Source organism: Mesocricetus auratus, unplaced genomic scaffold, assembly GCF_017639785.1.
Source record: "Mesocricetus auratus isolate SY011 unplaced genomic scaffold, BCM_Maur_2.0 Super-Scaffold_100029, whole genome shotgun sequence".
In the NCBI taxonomy this organism is placed as follows: domain Eukaryota; kingdom Metazoa; phylum Chordata; class Mammalia; order Rodentia; family Cricetidae; genus Mesocricetus; species Mesocricetus auratus.
In genome coordinates, this window is record NW_024429210.1 from 11,805,289 (window position 1) to 11,822,745 (window position 17,457).

The following is a 17,457-nucleotide window of genomic DNA, read 5'->3' on the forward strand; positions in this document are numbered from 1 at the left end:
GAAAATTTCAGGAGGGTATCTGCCTCTAGGGTGAGAAGCAGCAGCAAATTGAACATAATACAGAATTTATATAGTGTTTCATGGAGGCAGGGATGGGGAGCTTTCCAGGGTGGCTTAGGATTGGTGTGGTTTTGTGGCCTGATTCTGTGTGCTCAGGATTTGGTGGGATTTCAAGCCCTGGTCCTGGGGTCTAGTCAGGGGCAGGGTGTTCTTTCCTTGACCCTTTTGCCCTCCGGTTGTGACCCACAGCTTGAGAACTGTTGGTATAAAGCATCAATTTTCCTGGGAAATAATTGCTGTATGTTAGTGAGTACATGTTATTCACTAGGCACAGTTACAGTCATGTTTTTCAAGTACAGAAGCCATCTGAGTTAAGTATTAGTTTTCCACTTTAGAAATGAGGACACAGGCTCAGTTCCAGAGCCTGGTTGAAGACCATAAGCGTTTGATTGCTTACTGTGCACTCAGAGTCTGCCATGGCTTAGAAGTTCACTGGTGTTCCTGTGTGTCCCGCTGCCGTAGCATTGACTGATACCAATTTACACACGCACGCACACACACACACACGCACACACGCACACACACACGACTAAGAAAGGTCCTCTTTGTTTTTCACACAGACTAAACAGCACTAATCTGGCTGCCTCTGATGAGTGGGCAGCACACTGCAGGAAGGTGGCTCTCGGCCCCCATCTCAGTTTCTTCAGAACGATTGTGTGGCACGTGGACAGATTACACTAGAGGATGCTTCTCTGTGGACTTGAACATCCCTCGTGAATGGGAAGCAATTCCTTAAATTAAAGGGGATTGAATTGTTAATTTGGTGGGTATTGTGACTTACAGCTATGTTTCTAATATAATAGAAAATTAAATGCCATTTAGTCAAGCAGTCTACTTTAATGGAGGTATGTGTGTGTGTGTGTGTGTGTGTGTGTGTGTTACTTGTATATAGTCAGAGAAATTATTTCTCTTGCGTTGCCTAAATATCATGGCTTCTCACTTCATTTGCCTGTAATCACCAATGAAAGTGTTTAGAGCTAGTCTACATTATTTAGATTTTCATGGTGATTTTGCTTAATGAGTGCATGCCTCAAATACTGGGTAAATTTTCTTTCATTTTTTTCTTCTTTATTGTTTATAGCAGCTAGTTGCCATGTTCTCTGTGAGTGGCTTGTAAGGAAGAAGTGGGACAGGTTTATGCCCAAGCACTCATATTCAGAAGCAGGAGACAGGATAAAGTGTGAAAGGGAAATGGTGTTTCTGTTAAAAACGCCATCTTTTTCAGAATTAGACTTATTCATGAACATACCACTGCAGTGATATGTAGAAATGCCTGTTTCATTATTTTGTGAAATTTATAGTTTTTTTCAAGATGGCAATCTAGATATTTGAAATGGATTAATTTAAGCAGAAGATCTGGTTATTACAAATAATGTAGCTATGAACATAGTTGAGCAAATGTCTTTGTAGTGTGAATGTGCCTCCTTTGGGTACTGCAGGGTCTTCAGGTAGCTTGACCCCTAATTTTCTGAGAAATTGCCATACTGATTTCCACAGCAACTGTATAAGTTTGTACTCCCACCAGCAGTGGAGGAGTGTTCCCCTTTCTCTACATCCTCTCCAGCATAAGCTGTCATTGGTGTTTTTGATCTTAGCCATTCTGATGGATGTAGGATGGAATCTCAGAGTAGTTTGATTTGCATTTCCCAGATGACTAAGGATGTTGAGCATTTCCTTTCTGCCATTTGAAATTGTTCTGTTGAGAATTCTCTGTTTAGATCTGTACCCCATTTTTTAAGTGGATTATTTGGTAGTTTGATGTCTAGTTTCTTGAGTTCTTTGTATATTTTGGAAATCAGTCCTCTGTCAGATGTAGGCTTGGTGAAGATCTTTTCCCATTCTGTAGGGAGCCATTTTGTCTTGTTGACCATGTTCATTGCTTTACAGAAGCTTCTCAGTTTTAGGAGGTCCCATTTATTTATTGTTGCTCTCGGTGTCTGTGCTACTGGTGTTTTATTTAAGAAGTAGTGTCCTGCGCATTTAAGTATATTTCCCACTTTCTCTTTTATGAGGTTCAGTATAGATGGATTTATATTGAGATCTTTGATCCATTTCTACTTGAGTTTCGTGCATGGCAATAGATATGGATCTATTTGCATTCTTCTACATGTTGACAGCCACTTATACAGCACCATTTGTTGAATATGTTTTCTTTTTTCCATTTTATATTTTTAGCTTTGTCAAAAATTAGGTGTTCATAATTGTGTGTGTGATATCGGGGTCTTCAATTCAATTCCATTGGTGCACCTGTCTGTTTTTATGCCAATACCAAGCTGTTTCATTACTATAGCTCTGTAGCAGAGCTTGAAGTCAGAGTTGGTGAAATTATTTACTTAATGATTTGAAACAATTTTATGTTATATGAAATTTATCTCAACAAAAAGGTCACTGACCCTGTTTTGAACAGGTTATGCACACCTAACCCAGGAATTTGAAGTGCTTTAAATATTACCATTATTCCACTCATGGGAAATACCACATCCAATCTTGTGTGAATTGTGCACTAAGAATGGTATCTAAGCTAAGTTGGTTGTTCCTTCCAGTAATGCCATTTACAGGAGAAGCTGAGGTGGCTGTGAATTCCAGCTCAGCATATGCAACACAGAGAGACCCCATCGTAAAAAATAATAAAAAGCTGGGTGTGATAGTGTACACCTTTAATCCAAGCACTGGGGACACAGAGGCAGGTGGATCTCTTTTGAGTTTAAAAACATCCTTGTATATATAGTAAGTTCTTAAATAGCCATGGGTACATAGAGAGAGAGACCTGAAAAAAGAAAAACAAGCTTGCTTTCATACCTGTATGTATAAGGAATATATAGAATATGAAAGTGTAACTTTGTTTAGATTTTAGTCTCACCTTCCAGAGGTATATGTGACTATTCCAAAAATCCCAAAGCATCCAAAAAACCAAAACACATCTGTATTCCAAGTATGTTGGTTAACATAAACTCAACATGCACAAATACTTTTTTTTAATTAGAAACAAGCTTGTTTTACATGTCAATCCCAGTTCCCTCTCCCTCGACCCCCACTGACCCCATATCCCATTCCCTTCCTGCTCCCTAGGGAGGGTGAGGCCTTCCAGGGGGGATCTTTAAAGTCTGTCATATCATTTGTAGAAGGGCCTAGACCCTCCCCCATGTGTCTAGGCTGAGAGAGTATCCCTCTATGTGGAATGGGCTCCCCAAAATCCATTCGTGACTAGGGATATTGATCCACTACCAGAGGCCCCATAGATTGCCCAGGCCTCCTCACTGACACCCACATTCAGGGGGTCTGGATCAATCCTATGCTAGTTTCCTAGCTATCAGTCTGGGGTCCAAGAGCTTCCCCTTGTTCAAGTCAGCTGTTTCTGAGGGTTTCTCCAGCCTGGTCTTAACCCCTTTGCTCATCACTGCTCCCTCTCTGCAACTGGATTCCAGGAGTTCAGTTCAGTGTTTAGCTGTGGGTATCTGCCTCTGCTTCCATCAGCTACTGGATGAAAGCTCTAGGATGGCATATAAGGTAGTCATCAATCTCATTATCGGAGAAGGGTATTTAAGGGTAACTTCTCCACTGTTGCTTAAATTATTAGTTAAGGTCAACCTTGTATATCTCTGGACATTTCCCTAATGCCAGATTTCTCTTTAAACCTCTATTATGGTATCTCTTTTCTTGCCCTCCTCTATTCTTCCCCTGACTCAATCTTCCTGCTCCCTCATGTTCTCTTCTCCCTCCTCAGTGGAAGTTAGGAGTTAGCACAAATACTTTTTAAATTACTAAAAGATCAAGGTCAAAATGTCCAAATAGAGGTGTCTGTGAATGAATGTACAGAAAAGGAGCTGGATTAGGAAGGAAAACCCATTTAGGAGCAACCACAGACGAGTCTGCCAGCAAGGAGGTAACACGAAGTCTAAACCACACAGAATTTGGAAAGGCAATCCAGATAAAAGAAGCAAGCAGTTTGCTAGCCCAAGCTCTCTAGGTGGAATTGGTGACTCTACATGGAAGGCGAAAGAAGGGGGTGGGGGTATTGTACAAGTAACCCTAGCTTAGCATTTGACTGGCATGCCTAAAGGCAGGAGAATTCCACAGTGCTCACTTTAAATGCAAGAACACACATGGGGTTCTTCAAACTGCTTCGGCAGCCTCTGACAGGTACCATCCTGCCTTTATGGCCCAGCATCTGGCCCTTGAATGCCACCAGAAGACAGGCCTGCCAACAAAACAGGGCAGAGGACAGCCCCTAAATTTTCTGCAAGTCTAGGACCACTAGCCTCCAGAGCCACAAGCCCGCACCTTACCTGTATCTGCCCTGTAGCAAGCATGATCACAGCCTAGGGATTCCTGGCTCAGAAAGGTCTACTATTACAAGTGCTTCTCTAGGAGAGCTGCGAAAGATCCCAGCCAAGTCCTGCAGCTCCAAGAACAAAAGCAACCTGGGCTCCAGTCCTGACACAGCTCTTTACTCTGCCCTTGGGACCTAGATGTTTTCATCCCTAGCCCACTGTCTTGAGACTATGGCTGTTGGCACGAAAAGGAAAACCCAGCCCTGTCAAAGCTCTCCCTTGGAACAAGCAGAAGGGCCTGTCTGTGTCCTGCCTCTCTAGACCTATGGTTGAATTGCTAGAAGACTCTTGCTCATCCTGTGGCACCTGGGAAAGGTCTTCTCCACACCACAGTCCTGGACAACAGCTGCTTTGGTGCCCACAGCCCTGACATCACCTGATCTGGTCTGAGTTAGGTCCTGCAGCTCCATGAAAGAATCACCAGTGCCCAGAATGCTGGTTACCTATAATTACCATAAAGATCCTGGGAGAGGTCCTCCCATGGCTCTAGAACTCTGGGACCAAGGTCCAGGGATCTCCTGTATTCAGCACAGAAGTAACTCTGGCTTGAGGACTGTGGGTCCCGGTGCCACAAGACTTGCTTGCCTCTGTGCCTAGCTGCTCCTTGTGAGTCAGCCTTTATTTCTGTCTTATCAGCATTACTCTCCTTTTCCCTTTGTCACTGCATCCAAGACCAATATACAAAATTGTATTTCTACACATACTGTATATAGAAAATATGCCATCCAGTATATACCTTCAATATGTACAAACTAAGGAATAGATATTCAAGACTTCTATACTATTATGAAACACTACAAAGAAAAACTTTTCATGTTTTAATGAGCAAGAGTATACCAAGTCTTCTAGCAATTCAACCATATGAGACAGCAGTCATAAGAAAACATGATTGAAGCTGGAGACGCTGTTTTCCAGGATATAACACATGACTCATTTAACTGTCTCTCAAGGTTACAGATGCAGCTGTCACTCACATCCACCTGGAGTTGTGTTTAGTCAGAGTCCTTGCCTTCTGTTTCTGTTTCTCTGCTTTCTTTCTCACCCTACAGCCCAATGCCAGAAACCAAAATATGTACAAGAAGTACAATCTCAGCAGCCCCATGTTCTCATTTCTCCTGTGAAATCTAGTGCAGTGGAAATCACTGTCCTAAAACCAGAAAATGGTTCACTAAAAACACATAAACTTTAAGTGTCTACAAGCCTGCCTCCACCACCCAGATCTATGCTTTAAAGCTAAACCTCTGTACAGAGTTACCACACAGCCTAGAGCACATACAGAACACGTAGATTATAAGAGAAAACGGAACTGCATGCTGGAGAAATGTACTCAGCACAGTCTACGCTTTTGTTGTTTGTTTTCCCTGTGCATAATATGCATAAACATCACTAAACCATTAAATATTTAAGTCATTCATATTCACATTGTTTAGGAATATAGCAGATATTGGAAATAAGAATATCTAAAAAACAAACCCTAACAATTTTGTTGTTTTAATTTTGTCGTTCTTGATACAGTGTATCAATTACTTTAAGAGAATACAAGGACATTTTACTATGCTAGATGAAGTAAAAGTCTGTGCTTGAAGCTGTGAGCTTTAATCTGGGATTTCTAAGCACTGATTTGGTTGTATAGCCTTTTAAAAGCCTTTGGGCACAAAAAAAAAACCAGGTAAAATGTGGTTTTAGTTATTGGCATGTCTGTGCAACAAAGCATTTGTGAAGTGTGATTGACAGGCCAGGAGTGTATATAAGGGGAAAACCTATGCTTGTGTCTGCTTCAGTGACTTTATTAGCCACACCCTACTTGTAAATTATAAGCTGTCATTCAGAGCAGCATAGTAATGTTTAAAACAAGTCAGGGTATAATACCCATACTTCTTTGACTTCATGCCTAGAGGTAAATTCAGAAAATGTTCTTAATGTTTTGACTCATAAAAACACCCATCTGGAAAACAGAAAAGCAACAAGCCTTTATAGTATAGAGCAATGTCGAGAGGGCTATGAGACACTCATATGTGTGTACCTATGTACATGTATATTGCAGAGTTGAGCATCACAGTAGGTAACTCGGCCTCCAATATAATTCAGATCAGATAGTCAGGAACTATTCAGATGAAGGTAAAGAAGATAGTTCACTAACTTTTGCTGCATGTTTTAAGTCATTATTTTAAAACACACTTAAAACATAATTAAAATTGGTGTTAATACCAAAAAGCTTCACAGGAGATCTTTCTTATTTTATAGAGAATTACAGAACAATTTGTGTTCTAAAGCAGACAATGAGAAATAACCAATTATCTTATTAAATATAGAAACAAATATATATTCATGTTATACTTTTGACAGCAACTATACAACTTCTTCCTTAGTTTGATCTTTATTCTTTCAAAAACCTGTTAGCATATATTGCAACTCTCTTCATTTAAAACTATATATAAAATCATAAAAATTCAAACTACACAGATACAATATAGTCAATCAAAATATTACATTACCCCCTCCTCTTTCCATGAACAAAAACCATACTTGCAGCAGAATATTTTCTAGGTATCCATAAGACAGTAGTTCACATATCAGTTTTAAGATATTAAAGGTTTTAGACTTCTACCGTTCGTGAATGGATTGCTCAGTCCTCACTTTCAGAAGAGCATCTGCATGGACACTGAGTACTTGCCTTTCTTCACAGCACCACTTCTCATTTTTATTGTGACAGGAGATGTTCCCTGAGACTCTAAGGAGCACAGTAGGCTCTCTTTTTGTAGGATAACCATGAGGTTCTGAGGGTTATTTTTGAGGTGAACCAAACCACAAAAATAAATGTCTTGAGAAAAGTCTTTTTCTGACAAATAAGAAAAGACAAACACCTGTAAGTTGATGTTTAAAGCTCAAGCTAGTTTTGAAGTAACAAGAAAGGGAAAGCTGGTGGTTCAAATTTCAATCACTTTTCATCTAAACCCATCAATGTGTGCACTGGTCCATTAATTATGTGGTCCAGCACAAAATGATATGTTAGTCTTCCCTTTTACTTCAAGGTGACAGCTGTGAGATTTAGTTCAAGAGAAAGAAAGCTATTTCAAATATTTTATTGTTAGTCTCAAGAATTTACCTGCTTTAAATGAAAATGAAAAAAACTGACTAACTGAGGAACAAACTGATAATTTCTTTGTTAGAACTAAAATAAAGTTGGGGAACATTTAGAAGATATGATTGCCATTGAACAACCTATTCTGGAAATAGAAAGTATGTAAAATATGACAATTTCTGTAAAAACTGGTTTAATACCTTCAGTTTCCAGGTCACACACTTTCTGCCTTATCTTTGCTTTTGTTATTGTGCTCAACTGCACATGAATAAATGGAAACACCAAGGCTGGGTTTCATCAAAACTCTATGGACACAAATATTAGCATTAACTTCATATAATGTTGACATGTAACTAATACACTTCCTTTTGCTGTTTCCCAGTCATTAAAAACAAATAATTTGTTCTTAACTCACAATGTTAAAGGAACAGTCAGCAAGCTGGCTCTGGCCTGAACACAGTTCAACAACCCCTGTTCTCATGTTATTTTGCTTTTTCTGTTTTATGGATCTGTGCTTCATAGGAAAAATGTTATTAAGATACTGATTTTTTTATTTCTAAATGTTTGTTTAAAGCATTTTTGTAGGTTTAAAAATGCTATCTGTTGCTGGGAATAAGTGGAAGTTATACCAATAAAATACTGTTTACATAAATCTGGGCCAATGCCCTTGTCCCACAATATTTTTATTGCAGTCCTCATAGAAAATATTTGTATTCAGTGTAAAATCTTTGGTTTCATTTACCCTGTCTAAACTTTTCTTCTCATGTGTACCTGGCACTCATACTGTAATCCTAGCACCTGAGAGGTGTCTGCAGGATCTGCTCCAAGTTAACCTTAGGGACAAAGGGAGGGCAAGGCCAAAGTGGACTCATTAGACTCCATCTCAAAAAAACCAAACTCCTTCCCATGCTTTAACTTTGAACATACATTTTCAGAAGAAAATGTTTGACCATCTTTTTGTTCTTTTTATTTATTTATTTTATTGAAGTGGGCTCTCGTTTGCAGCCCAGGCTAATCTGGAACTTTTGATATTTCCAGTCTCACCTTCTTACACTCAAATCTCTATATCACTATGTTCAGCTACATTTGTCCATTTTCTAAATTACCCATTGTAAATGACTTTCATTTTGTATTACATTAATTTGTATGATTTTCAATTTTTGAGAAAATATTTGAGTATTCATACAGTATAACAAATTATGATCATATTCACTCCCCATTTCCTACATTCAGCTTCCCCAACCCCTGAACCTTCCTCCCTACAGCATCATTATATCTTTTTCTCTTTAATCTCTTTAATCGTCCAAGTAGTGTGGCTCATATGTGTATGGGTATGGAACATCCTCATTAGCACATATCAATGAACACAATCCCAAAGATAAATAACTGTCCACCCACCCCTCAGCTGCCATCAGCGGCCAGTGGTTCCTCAACTAGGAGGGGAGCTTGTGAGCCCCTCCTCCATCCTTGATGGAATCTTGTACAAGTCTTGTGTAGGTAACCACAGCTTCTGTTATTTAGCTCATGAGTGTAACATCCATGTCATATCCCAAAGGCACCCTTTCACACCCCTCCTCCGCACCCCTCAGCTCGTACATTCCTTCTGCCCCGTCTTCTGTGATGCTCCCTGAGCCCTGGGGTGGGGGTGGGTATTGACACACCCATTCCTTTTGGGAATGAACACTCAAAATCAGTCTGATCACTTATGAGTCTCTGCATTAACCATTGCCAGCTACAAAAAAAGGCTTCTTGGATTAGTGTTGAGAGTAGCCCAAATCTAAAAATATAAATATTAATATTTAAAATGCAATTTGACAATATGATCATTTAGCAAGATAACAGAAGTAGGTTATTCCCCAGGACAGTGATTCTCAGCCTTTCTAATGCTGCGACCCTTTCATGTAGTTCCTCATGCTGTGGTGACCCCAAACATAAAATTATTTCATTACTACCTTATAACTGTTACTTTTTGTGGTTATGAATTATAACATAAATATCTGTATTTTCTGATGGTCTTAGGTCACCCCTGTGAAAGTGTCATTCAAACCCCCAAAGGTTGAGAGCCACTGCCCTCTCCAGAAGTGGAATTTTGGCTAGGCTTGCAGTACAAGACATGAATTCCCTCCCATGGAACAGACCTCATACCCAATGAGTGAGGAAAGAAAATGTGGGGGAGGATCTGTGTGATCCACTGGAGAAGGGAGCAGAGAGGAAGGGGAGGCTGCAGCGGGGAGTTTGCTGCAGAGCCGGGGATGAGGCTGGGGGATTGGATTTGAGAGGATGGGAGGGAGAGGTGAAGATCTATAGTCTGCCTCCCTGCTTCCCTGGCTGGAGTGACCTGCAGGTTCCCAGGGCCTGTTCGTCTCAGAAACCAGTTCTTATAGTCACCATCCTTTATATTATTTTCTTTGTTTCTATTTTGTTCATTTCTGCCTTAATGATCCTTTCTTGTTGTCTACTAGATTTTGTTCTGATTTTCCAAATTTTGAATTGCATTAAGTCATTTATTTGTGTTCTTTTTATTTTTTATGTAGACAATTATATATGTCTGTAGAGATATCTAGATATATATATATATATATATCATTCTTATAGCTGATTTCAATGTGTCCCAGAGTTTGTTGTATTTCATTTTCATTTCTGCTTAATCCAAAAGTGTTTCTTTGTTAATTTCTTCTTTGACTCCTTCATCATTTAGTAGTGAGTTGTTTAATTTCCGTAAGTTTATATACTTACTAATATTTTTACCATCAATTTTTAAGTTATACTGCATTGTGATTAGATAGGATACAAGGACTTGTTTTAGTTTTTCTTAGTTTGTTAAGATGTGTCTTGTGTCTTAGGATGTGATGTTTTAGAGATGCTTCCATGGGCTGCCGAGTAGGATATGTATTCTTTGGTGATTATGTGGAATATTCTGTAGGTATCTATTAAGTTCATTTGGTGCATGATATTATTCAGTTGTTTCTCTGTTCAGTTTTTGACCTGTTACTGGAAGAAAGTAAATACTGAAATGGCCATCTGCATTAGTCACGGTTCTCTAAAGAAACAGACTTGATGGGATGAGTGTGTGTGTGATGGGTGGGGACAGACACAGAGAGATTAGCGTACTTTACAGGTTGTTTCTAGGTAGTTCAGTAAGGCTGTATCTCAACAGAAATGCCAAGAATTTGATAGTTGTTCTGTCCATAAGTACTGGATGCCTCAGCAGTTGATAGAGACCCAGGGAATTCTTAGAGAGTTGCTGGTCATCAGTTCATGTTTGAATCCCAAAGAAATAGGTTCTGTTACCAGCAAGTGGGCTTAAAGCAAAAGCTTTGTTTTTCCCTGGCTTTCTATGTGATCTGCTACCAAAAGATGTAGCCCAGATTTAGGTTGCATTTTCTCACCTCAGATGATCCAATCAAGAAAATTCCTTGAATTGGTGTGGTGGCACACATCTTTAATCCCAGCACTTGGAAGGCAGTGGAATGGAGGATCTCTGTGAGTTCGAGTTTACAAATTAAGTCCCAGGACAGTTGAGAAGAGAAAAGAGGAGGGGAGGGGACAGAAAGAAATGAAATTAGAAAGAATGTCAATGAAGAGGATACTGAGAGGGTACAGCAAGAGTGCCGTGAGGGAGGAGACTATGATAGTGTTTACACTTCCCTAAAATACAAGCTCAAAGCCTTTAATATATTATACATTAATACAATTTAAGCAAATGAAGCTAGTGACAAAAACTCTGCATGATTTCATTCATAAAGTGGTTTAAGTAAGCTAAAGTCATAGAAACAGAAAATGAAGAGATTGTTGCCAAGGATTTACAGGGAGGATGGAGAAAGAATCAAAGTTTCATTAGTAGAATTAGTATTGCAGGATAAAAGAGCCCTGGGGATGTGTTTCACCTAACAGGTACAATGACAGACACAACACAGTAAGACTATTAAAATGGCAAGAATAAATACTTCTTACTTCAAAGGTTCTAGTAGGAATTTAAAACTCTACTATTACTTAAAATCTAACATTGACATAAAGAACAATAGAGCTGAAAATATTTGCTAGCTAGTTCCCATACTTATCATATTTGAAAACCAGCAGACAGTGCAGTCACAGTAATGACAAGTCCCTAAGTTACTATAGGAAGGAGAGGATACAAATGTTAACTACAAGAAAAGACCACAGACTTTTTGAAGTATTACGGATGTGCACAGCCACGTGGCGCACGTAACTGCATAGGGGGAATCCTTTGAAAGGATATGTGTGTGGAAAGCTGCATTTGTACTGAAAATGTGTAGTTTTTTTTCTTTAAAAAATCATTGTTTTCTAAACAATATAAAACTAATTATTTATACCATTTATTCTGAAGGTATTAGAAGTATACTGGAAAATGTATATGTCACATGCAAATACCATGACATTTTATATAAGGAACTTGAGTTTCTGCAGATTTGGGATCCATGAGTGTCCTCTAGCAGAGCATTGATGGGCTATACAATAGAATATGAAGAGTCTGAGGCAAAATAACAGTAATCATTTTACTAAAGTAATGATCTGGGGCTCAGAGGTGGCACCACCAGTATGGCACTTGCCATATAAGCCTAAGGATATGAGTTTGGATCCTCGGCATTCACATAATCTCCAGACACGATGGTTTTAGCCTGTAACCAGTGCTGAAGGGTGGGGCTTGCTGGCTAGCCTGGCTAGCTGACTGGGTGAGTTCTATATTCCAAGAAGATAAATAAGGTAGAAAAGCAATTAACAAAGACACCTGATATTGACCTTTGGCCTCTACACATCAGTGCATAAATGCGTGTACACACGTGTACACACGCGCACACACACACATTTACCCACTCACAACATAAAATAAGTGGCTAATCTTATTCATAAAAGAGTGGTGGCAAAGCTAAATATAAGACATGCAGATAGACAAATGGCAATGGGGAAATACAGGAAGAAAGGAAAACATAGTAGATTCAGAAATGTTAAAAATAGAAAAAAGGATTTTTCAAACAGATGATAAGATCTGGACTTACTATTTGGTAAGCAGTCTTCAGACCAATGAGAGAGACAAAAGATCCAATTATGTTAAAAACTGCAAGTTACAATGAAGACATTACACTTGAATACAGTATATTCACAGAAATAAAATTAGGTGAAATCTAGTGGAACCTTGGGATGGAGGGAACTTCTCTATAAAAATGAGTAGGAGACAAATTCCACCATATGGCTATATCCTGTCTCTGGAACTTGTGAATGTATAGTTACATGGCAGAGTGACCTTGCAAATTTAATTAAAATTACAAGAAATTACCTGCATTATCCAAATGAATCTAAAATAACCATTGATCCAGAGTCAGACATGGCTATGAAAAGAAAAGGAGATGAGAGAGACTTGACCTGTTGCTGCTTTAGATGTCCACGTAAAGGTGTGAAAAGGAATACCACTGACTGAGAAGCAAAAAAATCCCTCGTGACAGCTAGCAAAGGAAAGGGGGCCTTATTTCTGAAGCCCTAAGTTTTTTTTTAAGAGATGAACAGAGCAAGTTCCAGTATATGTTCCAAAGCTGTCTCGAAAAACAAAACAACAACAACAAATTATTTCAAGTAATGATCTGTCTTAGTCCCCAATAACCCAGATGTTCCAGAATGTAGAACAGCTTGAGCAGAATTAAGACTAGCCATAAACTGCCAACCTGAAGGCAGATGACAGGCAGCTAGATGTTGTCATTCTCTGAGTTTCAGATATGGAATTGTAATGAGTATATTTGTGCATGTATATTTGCAAATCTGCATAAGTATCTTTTCCCCATTGTCTTAGCTAGGGTTTCATTGCTGTGGAGAGTCCATGACTATGGCAACTCTTATAAGGGAAAACATTTAATTGTGGCTAGCTTACAGTTCAGAGGTTAGGCCATTGTCATCACGTCGAGGAGCATGGCAGCGTGCAAGCAGACATGGTGCTAGAGAAGGAGCTGAGAGTTCTACATCTGGATCCAAGGCAGCAGGAAGAGACTGAGACACACTTCTTCCCTCAAGACCATGCCTCCTAATAGTACCACCCACTCCCTATGAGCCTGTAGGGACCATTAGGGACCATTTTTATTTAAACCCTCATACCTATCATATTAACATTTTACAGGGTAAATTTCAAGATGTAGACTTTGCAAACTAGAGCATAAATATTTTTATGAACAGTCAAATAAATGCCTTTTTAAAAATGTTGATAGTCAGTAATAAAATGCCATTTCTCAACAGCCTTATCAGCCATCTGAGAGGTTGAATGGCCTGCTTTGAAATCATAAGCAGAATCTAGAATCGTCCTCACAGGGTTAACCATGGTTATCATATTGCATGACTAAGCACAGTGTACTCAAGTGAAGAGTAAACTCTTCTTAGTTATGCGCTGAGGTTAAATAATGAATGCAAATGCCCTAAATGAAGTTTCTGTTGATATTAACTCAACAATAAGAGCCTGAAAACATACTCGAATGGTTGGATAGGCAACTCAGTGCCTCGCATGTTCAAGGCTCTGGGTTCAACCCCCAGAAAAAGAAAATCTTGAAATTAATAGACTATTATTAAGTCATTGAAATAAACCTTTATCTTTATATTCCTTGCCCTTCCATTTGCTACTTATAAAATTGCCATATATTTTATATAAAATCAGAAATGAAATTATGATAACTAGCACCTTACAACTATTTTGTTTATTATTTTGTTTTGTTTCTGACTAGTCCTCTTTCCTGGTACTCACTATGATAGCCTGGCCTCAAAACTCACAGAGATTCACCTGACTCTGTCTCCCAAGTGCTTCCCCAGTGACACCATTGGAAACTCTGGACTTCCGTTATATTTTCTGACCAGGACGTATATTAAGAAATAACATCTGATCTTATTAAAATTCTTTCTTGCCTGGTTACTATGGAATAGACTGGCACAAACAATTGTTGCTGCTTGCCTCCCTCCCTCCCTCTCCTTTCTTCCCTCTCTCTCTCCCTCTCCCTGCCCACTCCCTCTTTCCCCTTCTCCCTCCCTCTCTTACATCCTCGGCATATGAAACCAAAATGTAACAGATCAATTAAAACATAGCCATGATAACAGAAAATTCTTATAACGTACTTTAATCTCAGTGCAGTAGTGGTAGTACATAATCCTGGCGCTTGTTAGGAGGATTGGGAGTTCAAGCCCAGTCTGGGCTATATAGTAGGTCACTGTCTATTTAAAACAGGCAGGCAGGTAGACAGACTTAGATATTAATAAATTTATATCCCCCAAGAATTAGTGATTATTTCCTTTCTATTTAGACCCATCAACTTGTCAAATTTCTGAGATAATGGGGGAAGCTCAATGTTAAAGACAAACTTTTGTTCATTAAAACCTGTTATAACACAAAAGGCATGGTGGTACATGTTTATGAATCAAAACTTTGGGAAGAGTGAGGCAGAAGAATCAGTTTATAGTTGACCTTGGCTATAATTATTTTTAAATTCTGCCCCAAAAGAAATATTATATGCATTGTTTGTTAAAATATGTCAACAAAGCTATCAGTTGCATATATGGTGTTATTTTTGAATTGGAGATGTGACTTTCATATAGGTCACTGTGAAGCAGCTGAAGCCAGCACTACACAACCTTGCAAATTTACCCTAAGAGACAATTGCCATGCACACGTCTCAGGAAGGCATCAAACCTCCTTTTTCCTTTCTTACTCTCTGAGCATCCACATACTTCCTTCATCACCATCGCCATCATCACCCTTAGTCTGGCTTTTCCCAATTCTAAATACGTCTTCTTTCTCAGCAGCATGGAATCTACTATATTTGAGAAATATTAAAAAATAGGTGGGGCACAGTGGTACACACCTTTAATCAATGCCTGGGAAACATAGTGAGACCCCAGACTCAGAACACAGTGAGAGGGTTTGTGATGGCTGATACTGTTTCATCTTCACAGATCTGGAAATGTGTTGGGGCCTAGCCCCCACAGGGTCTCTGAGTTGTTTGTTGGCTGATAGCCACAGGTGCATCCTGTTTTCTAGTCGTGGCTTACTGCCCCCCCCATTGCCCCACTGACATCAACATCTAGCATGAGGAAAACACACTCTCTTCCACCTGGGGTTTTTCTACTGTGTTGTAAGACTATATATAAGACTGCTCCCTCCTACAAGAGAGAGACCTCTTAACACTTGCAATGAAGTCTCTCTCTCTCTCTCTCTCTCTCTCTCTCTCTCTCTCTCTCTCTCTCTCTCTCTCTCTCTCTCTCTCTCTCTCTCTCTCTCTCTCCTGGCAATAAAGACACTTCTTAGTACAAACAGCTGGACATCTGGTCTTTCTTTTCCTGATACCCTGGACCTGCTTGTGGCATGGAGGATGCTCTGGAGTTGGTCAGCTTCTGGCTATGCCTATTGGGGGGGCGGTATCTTGATTAGGCTCCTGAGGTGGGAAGGCATGCCTGCAGGTGCTCATTGCCTTCCCTGGGTTTTATAGGGAGAGTGCTAGCTGAGTGCCAGCTTCCATCGCTGGAGTCTTCTGGACTGTGATGCCCTGTGAGCAGCCGCTTTAGGTTCCTGTCACTTGAGTCCCTGCTGTGATGGATGGGACCTTAAAGTGTGAGCCAGAGCAAAGCCTGCCCTCCTTATGGTGCTGTCGTGGGATATTTCATCACAGAGCAGTGCAGAAACTATCTCAAGGATGAGCCTGGAAGCAGATAACAGTAATGATGATGCCAAAGTCTTTAAAGCTTTGGGGTAATTCTAGCCTTTCCACAAAAATATACTAATGAAATTGTGTAGGTTGTTTCCAAGCTCCGTCTTAGTATATAATACTTAAAAATAACTACCAGATCTTTCTTTCGGTGTAATGTTCTCACCAATAAGTAAGAGCTTTTTAATAAAATGAGCAGGCTTGTATTATCCTTGACAAGTACCTACGTTGTATGTAACTGTCAAGATTTTTCTCTCTTCATAATGTGAATGGTAAAGGCACCACCATTATCTTTATTCTTCAGTAACTTCCAGTGGCCAACAGTCTTATAAAAGTTTTGGAAAAGACAAATCTTTGCCAATGCCAGTTGTTGGTGGCGCACGCCTTTAATTACAGCACTCGGGAGGGGCAGAGGAAGGTGGATCTCTGTGAGTTTGAGGCCAGCCTGGTCTACAGAACGAGTTCCAGGACAGGTTCGAAACAATACAGAGAAACACTGTCTCAAAAAACCTAGAAATAAAAATTAATAAAACAAACTTTGCCACATAAATAAAATATAAAATTAGTAGATTAATGTATAAAATGGCAGCTCAGGACTCAACTGATCTCCTCATTCACTTCCAAGTAACTTCTAAGTACAAAATAGCACATATCAAAAGGTTAACACTTCTTAAAAGATTATGTTTAGGGATTTCCTAAATTGTTTAAAAGATCACTATGAAGAATTCCTGTGAACAGTTGAGCTCTTACTTGGGTGTATGTCCTTTTAACTTGAGAGTTTACAGTATGATTGCTCTGTAAACATGAGAGTTTTCTAGATACTGTGTCATGTATATACAGAACTGGTCATAGCTCACCCTGCACTTAGCAGCTTGTTTATTCCCCGCCCCCCAGCTGTGTTTCTAACCAGAGCAGCTGCATCTTGGTAAATACTTAATGGCTTCTGTTAGGTAGAGTTGTCAGTTTAACAGGCAGGGTTATAAGAGATTTTTGTTCTTCCATGTGATCACACACCTTGAAATGTATTTTATCCTGAAAGCCGTCTGGATACTGGGGACTAGGAAAGTATCCCCTTTGAAGGCACAGAGCAATCAGAATAAAAATATTTAAGACTGGCGGAAAATCAGGTCAGGGAACCAATGTGCACCTACACTGGGTTCTCTTGAGTCAAACAGTTGTTGAAAGCACACACTTTATACCCAACATTTCAGGAACTGTTACTGTCCTAGAGAAAGTCTATGTGGCCCAAGCTAGACTTGAACTCCCAATCCTCCTGTCTCTGCCTCCCAGTGATGAT

The 17,457-nt window shown here is 39.5% G+C and overlaps 1 protein-coding gene across 5 annotated transcripts in view; it reads left to right on the top strand.

The window, feature by feature from the left end:
- LOC101824868 (WD repeat containing planar cell polarity effector) overlaps positions 1 to 17,457 on the top strand; it is a 258,189-nt gene that overhangs the window by 201,746 nt on the left and 38,986 nt on the right. Inside the window, exon 15 of one of the 5 annotated variants that reach the window (XR_005871773.1) lies at positions 621 to 823. The exons of the other annotated variants lie outside the window; for them this stretch is intronic. The gene's annotated coding sequence lies outside the window, so the exon portion shown is untranslated. The remainder of the gene's footprint in view (positions 1 to 620; positions 824 to 17,457) is intronic. 5 annotated transcript variants of the gene reach the window in all.